The sequence below is a fragment of the Grampus griseus genome (genome assembly GCF_964374135.1).
Source record: "Grampus griseus genome assembly, chromosome: 4".
Lineage (NCBI taxonomy): Eukaryota > Metazoa > Chordata > Mammalia > Artiodactyla > Delphinidae > Grampus > Grampus griseus.
Window position 1 is genome coordinate 82,666,544 of NC_138997.1, and position 6,946 is coordinate 82,673,489.

The 6,946-nt window shown below is 38.4% G+C and overlaps 1 pseudogene across 1 annotated transcript; it reads right to left on the reverse strand.

The window, feature by feature from the left end:
• Window positions 1-1,316: 1,316 nt before the first annotated feature.
• LOC309822296 (ferritin light chain-like) lies at window positions 1,317-2,292 on the reverse strand (annotated as a pseudogene). Its single transcript has one exon. The product of its transcript is annotated as a ferritin light chain-like (transcript).
• Window positions 2,293-6,946: the final 4,654 nt, after the last annotated feature.

Consider the following 6,946-nt stretch of genomic DNA (forward strand, 5'->3'; position numbering starts at 1 on the left):
GTGAGAGGCAGGTGGGAAAGACTTCACAATTAATAGAAAAATAAATTTTAGCATCTCTTTTTAAACACGGAAAACCTTGCTCATAAATCAACAGAACAGTGAATATGAGGCATATTATTATGATATATTAAAGAGATAAAAATGGATAAAGCAATGAAGCCTCTCTTAGCTAAATGGTTAATTCATTTAACTGCTGAAGAGGTAGTTTGCTAATGAGTAGCTGAGAATTGAGAGGTAATTGCATAAATCCCGATCTTATTGGTATGTACAGCTGATAGTTTCATTAAGAAATGGTCCCACAGGGTCAAAGAGGTGAATATGTGAGATTGAAACAGCTAACTCCATTAGTTCATTATGCTTTTCACACATTGTGCATGTCAAAACAGTGTGAATAAAAGGATCCATTGCTTGATTAATGCTTATGGGAAGGAGAGAAGAGTTAGGATAGCTTACATTAGAAAACCTAGGCCTCTTTAGGAAGAACTTCAGAACTATAATCGCAATTATACTGAAGAACGATTCAATAATAAACAGCTTGTTGGTTAAGCGGTTAAAAACGCCAAGAGACATTTAGTAAGTTGTAACAATTAAATCTTAGAAGAGCCCCTCTTGTATTGTTAGACTAGTAAGCATCTCACTCACTCAACATTACAACTAGGTTGATCTTACTACTTAGGATAATAGCTAGTGAAAAAAAAAATCCCATGGCACAGATCATAATGCAGGTAAGTAAACTCAGAGTTGGCTCTAAGTTGGTACGTATGACTTACGTAGGTTAGGAAAGGGCTTTCCCTAATTCTGGTGTAGAAGAGACAAGCTAATTGTTAATTGAACCCCATCATTCCCCCTCCTTCCCCACCTCCTCCCCGAGTACACAGCCTACCCACTCTTCCCAGCCTCCTTTGTAGTTAAGCGGGGCCATGTGATGGATATCTGATTGATGAAATGTAGGTGGAAGTGATGTATGCCATGTCCAGGAGTGGCCCATTCAAGCCTCTCATGTTTTTTTTCCATTCTCTCTCTTCCTCCTTCTGGCTAGATGTGGACCCCCAGGAAAGAAGAGTCCGGAATTTATACTGGTCTCTGAACTGCTGCATGGAACAGGACTTGCCATTGCTATGCACTGAGCTTTCTAGGAGCGAGGAACAAAGTGTACTGTCTTAGGCCATTGAGATTTTTTTCATGTAGTTCATATATTTACCCTAATATAATGAGAATCTCGACTTTCTTTAGTGATTATCTTTTATTCATGTACCTATTGAAGAAGTATATAGTGTGATATCTATATGTCACAGACGTTGCTAGCAAGTAGGAATATAAGCTAGAAGGTGGCAAACAGGTGGAAAACTAACATTAGAGTTTAGGCATTTCTGCAGTGTCCATGGGCCCAGGATTTTGTTGTGAGGCAGTTTTCTTTTTTTTTTTTTCTTTTTTGTTGCAAAAAGCTTTATTATTTCCATTTGGTCCAAGGCTTGGGAGAGGGCTCCAGGGAGGTTAAAAAAACTGCCTAGTGGCTGCAGAGCAGGGCTTCAGGCAGAAGCTCTGATGCCAGAGGGGCTCCTCAAAGGCCACTGGGCTCTGGAGTTGCCTACTCATGTTTGATGGTGAGCCTTTCAAAGAGATACTCGCCCAGCCCAGCCTGGGGACCAGCCAGCCTGCAGAAGTGGGTCAGCTGGTCACCCATCTCCTTGATGAGTTTCACCTCCTATTCCAGGAAGTGGCTCTTCAGGAAGTCACAGAGGTGGATGTCTGCGAGGGTCGCGCAGATCCAAAAGGGCCTGGTTCATGTCCTTCTCCATGAGAATGGTGGCTTCCATAGTGTCCTGGGTTTTACCCCATCATCTTGAGATGGCTTCTGCACGTCCTGGAAGAGGGCATGGCCGCTGCGCTGGTTTTGCATTTTCAAGAGATGCTCAGTGCCCTCGTACCTCTCCTTGGCCAATTCTCGGAAAAAGTGGCCTACGCCCTCCAGAGCGCCACAATGTTGAGGTTGAAACAGAAGCCTAGAGAGAGGTAGGAGTAGGAGGCCCAAAGATGCACGTTGACCAGGAGGCTGTCAGCAGCCTCCACCTTGGTGGAGTAATTCTGACGAATCTGGGAGCTTATGGTTGATTGGTAATAAGGAGTTAAGCTCAAAAAATGGTGTTGGCTGGTCCAGGTGACTGAGGCTAGCTGAGTGGCTGATTCTGAAGGTTGTGACTGGAAAAAAGGTTTGAGGGTGGTTGGAGGCTGAAGAAAGGGGCGTCCCTGTGTCTGTTCTGTCCGCACACTGTTGAAGCAAGAGAGATCCATGGGACCACTGAGTACATTGCTGAGGCAGTTTTCTTGAGCCAAATTCTTTGTCTCTTTGTATGCAAAGAGAATTGAGCACTTCTTTCCTATCTAGATTTATTATTTGTACCATTGCTATAGGCCAAAATTTAAGTTCTGACTCTAGTTAGAGAATATTGTTTTGCAATAGTTATTTGCTTTCAGCTTATATATATTAACTAAAGATTTTGCTTTTTGTAAAATTCACATTATAAAGAACTCTTCTTCTTTGTCTAAGAGGCTGTATTTCTTGACACAATATTATTAACCAGACATAAATAGCTTTTTGTCACTAACCCAGATTCACAGTGTTATAAATAGTTGTAGGTTCTATTCTTATTTACTTTCACTTAGCTTCATTTCTTCTCTTGTTATAACTTCTTTGTGCAAAGACTACCACACAACAATGGAGATTTATAATATTTCCAGTGAAATAGTGCCAGGGCAAAAATTACAGGTGATCTCAGGCACAAAAACCTCTTCCTTTTTATGGAAGCAAAATCTGTGATAGATAATAGGAAATAGAGGGTGCATTTGTGGTCAGAAGTTTAGCAATTTCCCATCCTTGACATGAATTTTGCATTCAATTGATGGAACATTCAGATCCAGACTTCTGATATTAGGTTGATGATGAATGTGTGTATTTTACTTCAGAAACAGGTGATAATTTATGAAATGAAAAACTTATGATAAAAAAGCTGCAAAACATTTTAAGGACTAATTCTTCTTGTCATCAAGCAAATGACCTGCTGTCCTGACCATGGTAAATGAAGTCTCCAGCAGAGTAAGTCTGTTGCATTTGATCCCTTTAGTCCAGTGATCCAGAAATTTGGGAGGGAGTTAGGGAGCTATTTGAAAATCTGATAAAGGATAAACATCTTCAACCCGGAAAAATACAGAAACACACCACACTTTATGTATAATTCAGGGGATTCTAGATCTGCCAAGGTCAATGACTCCAATATAATTAAGAATTCCTACTTTTGTGCAAATAGGCTTGGGGAATCTGCCTTTCAAATAAGCACAAGACCTTCCTAAGACCCAATGGGTTATTATTTGAAATCTCTAGTGGAGTATGAAAAGTAGAACATTCTGCAGCATGAGCCACTGATTCAGTGCTTTTCAAACCTTCATATGCATAAAATTCATCTAGAGATGATTACCAACAAGGGCAGATTCCTGGGCTGCAACTCCAGAGATTTTCATTAAGTCATTCTGAAGTGGGAATCAGGAATCTGCATTTTAAGTACTTAATCTTAGTGATTCTGATGTACATTGCATGTGGGCTACAATCTGAGAAACGCTTTTAAGCCTTCACTTGGAAGTCCTTCAAACCCTGGCCACCAAGACAACCACCTCTCTGCATACACGCTTGGAGCTCCTGTGTGTCCTGCTTTCCACAAAGAGCTTGCTTGGGCTCAGCATCTTTCCTATTTTTCACTCTCCCACAGTGAACAAGATACAATATCCCAGTGAGCAGAGTGTTTTTGCAAAGCTAACATGTTTGGCTGACCTAATGTAGCCTGCCATTGTCATTAACTGCAGAGGAAATCATTCGTAATCACCCTGATAAGTTTCTTATATAATAACTACTAATAGTTGTTTGAAAGCAATAGAGGGCACCAATTAATGGGAGGTTTGATAAAACCTCTGGAAGGAAATGGAAAGATGAATCTAGTCTTACTCTACGTTACTGTTTCTTTCCTCCATACATGTTTCTTTGGCGGAAAAAAACCGAGAAAAGGAAAAAAAAATCAGTATTTAAAATTGGATTGTGGTGAGAAAATGTCCATAGTCAGATACAAATTAGGATTTCTATCTTCCAACAAAAGTTTCTTTCTAAGAATCAGATCTAAATTGATATTATGTGTCCAAGAGAGTGTGCACATGACCTAAGGCCTGTCTTTGAATAATAATTCATTAATATATTCATAATTATTACATTATTAAAATGATAATAATTTTGATATTATTGAATATATTTTAATAGAAAATAATACAGTATTATATAGTATTAAGGTATTAAACATTAATATAATTATAAATTTAGTTATAATATTATTTACATATTAATAATGATGAATATATTATTAACTTTCTTCCCACTTGTTTCATTTATTATCTATAAATGAAGAGGCACAGCAACATAAAAACTAAGCATATAAAGTAGATACTTCACAAGTGTCTAGAGTAGAAGCTACAGGGTTCTCTTACTTGGCATAGAGCGTCACAATTCCAGGTTCTTCCTTAGGAACTAACTTACCCAAAGAATTTTCATCTAATAAATCCTTTATCAAACACCTAATGCTCCCTTTATTGTTTAAATGTGCAGGCTGTCAGATTCAGCTGTGAACTGAGCAGAAACTTGGTTTGTAAATATAATTATGTTTCATATGTCCAAAATAATTAAACCTTATTAATAATCCAGGGGAAAAGAAAAAAGTTCTGCCTTTTGAAAAAAATAATTTTTGCTAAGCATAAATGATGTAAAACCTCCAGAAGGTGAAAAGATCTTTAGTAGAAATATTCAAACACATTTAAGAGGCAGAGTTTGGTAAATCAATCTGGAAAAAAGCTAATGAAGATGGTCATTTAAGGAGCATACAATCTCAAAAGTGCATTGTCCATGGCTGTTCTCACATTCCAACAGCAAAGCAGAGTTGAGTAGTCCCAATAGGGGCTAAATGAACCTCAAAGCCTAAATAGTCACTATCAAGCCTTTTACAAAAAATATTTGCTGACCCCTCTTCTAAAATTGTATTTTCAATTTGGGGAAGTATTATAAGTAAAACAAAAACTCAGAGTTAAGTTGCTTTAAGCCTATCCTTTTTAAAAGTTTAGTCAATAACACACATCCACCTAGAATTTTATTCCTGAAAATTTTCAAGTAACATATCCCTACCTAAATTTTTTTCCCTAAGTATATACATTGGTTAATACTTGCACTGATGTTTTGGTGGAGTGTTAATTTCTTCCAGGGAGACTGAATAGGGGATCATAGGGCCTTTAAATTTGCGTTTCATGCGCATGAAAAGACCTTGATCACTGGATATCTAAGAGCCTTATTCCATCTCATGGGCAGCAGCTATTTAAATTTGATGTGTCTGCCTTTGAAACAAATTTGATTTTTAGGTGTTTCAACATTCAATGACTCAAATATTGCAATCCCAGTAAGTAAACAGAGCCAAAGGGAGATTTGTTTTAGTGGAGAAGGGGGAAGGATTCTAATCAAGCAGTGGTATTTGCAAAGGATTAGTGGGAGAAATGAACAAATCTCATGCAAGAGACAGCAAACAGCCTGCCTGGCAGGATCAACACCCTACTCCAGGGCTTCTTGTTAGTGGGGACACATTATTTTGTTCCTTCCATTTTGGGAGGAGTGCGACTTCCACTTCCCACCCCAGCAGAGAACATACTGAGAGAACATTCCTGGACCTCCCCTCCTTAGTGGTTCTCCCCACTGGAGGTGGAGTGATTGATCTGATGACTGAGATTAGGAAAAGGGGCTCTGTCTAATCTAACTGCCCCTTCTTGCCTCTCATTGGTTCTGTTTCCAAGCTACCTGTCTATAGGCTGAATGTGTTCTTCTCTCTACTCCAGCCCCGCATGTGTTAGCACAGGTCAGCTTCCTATGAAGGAGAGAGGGGCATGGACATCAAAAGTCACTATTGGCCTCTGCTTTACGTTACAGTCACCAATTCTTTGTGAGCAATAAAGCTTGTATTTTGATGCTTTTCTGAATCTGATATCTATTACTCAAATGATTTAGAATTCAAAGAGGAGGGTGATTAATTGGCCTCTCAAAACCTCAACAGTTCTTAGTAGAGCTATAAGTTATAGTGGGATGATGATGGCCCATCTTATGCAGATTTGTAGAGATTTATCTGGGCCTGGACTGTTTGTCTGTGAGGCTGAGTCAAGGAAAGGACTGGCTCTGATTGTCTCAGAGTGGAAGAATCTGCCCCCATATTCCAACCTTCACAGTAAAACCCAGATTTCAAATGGCCTTCTGAGTCTGGAATGATGATCTACAACAAATAAGACATCACTGAACAAGAATTAATGCTCTGTATTAGGAACAAAAATTAAACCACCACCAAGAATAACAATAAAAAAATACTAATTCAGAGACAGAATGGGGGAAACCTGACAAGAGAAAAGTTTATATGAACATGAAGATACAATCTCAGTATAAGACAAGAATATTATATGAATATTGCCAAGGGTGAATGAAACTTAGGCAGCCTTAATAATATAGAATGTCTGGATTGATGGAAGTAATTATCGTACTGTACATTATGCTGGTCAGACCTTATTTTCCCTGTTTTTATTAAGAACCCCACATACCTTGAGTGTTCTTAATAGAGATGATCAAGATGAGGGACTAGATAATACGTCATTGGGAAATAGCTGAAATAATTTGCCCAGGACAAGAAAAGACTTAAAGAAAGATTTCTTTTCTAATATTTGAAGGGGAAAAGATTAAAATGTTCTCTTTTTTTCTAGACTCAAAGATATGAGAAGCATATTTCAAATCAGAGTATTTTATAAAGTTAAAACAGTCCACAAGTGAAACAGCTGATTTTTGAATAAGATCCTAACCCGTTGGTGGGTGTAAGCAAAGGTTGAACAAACC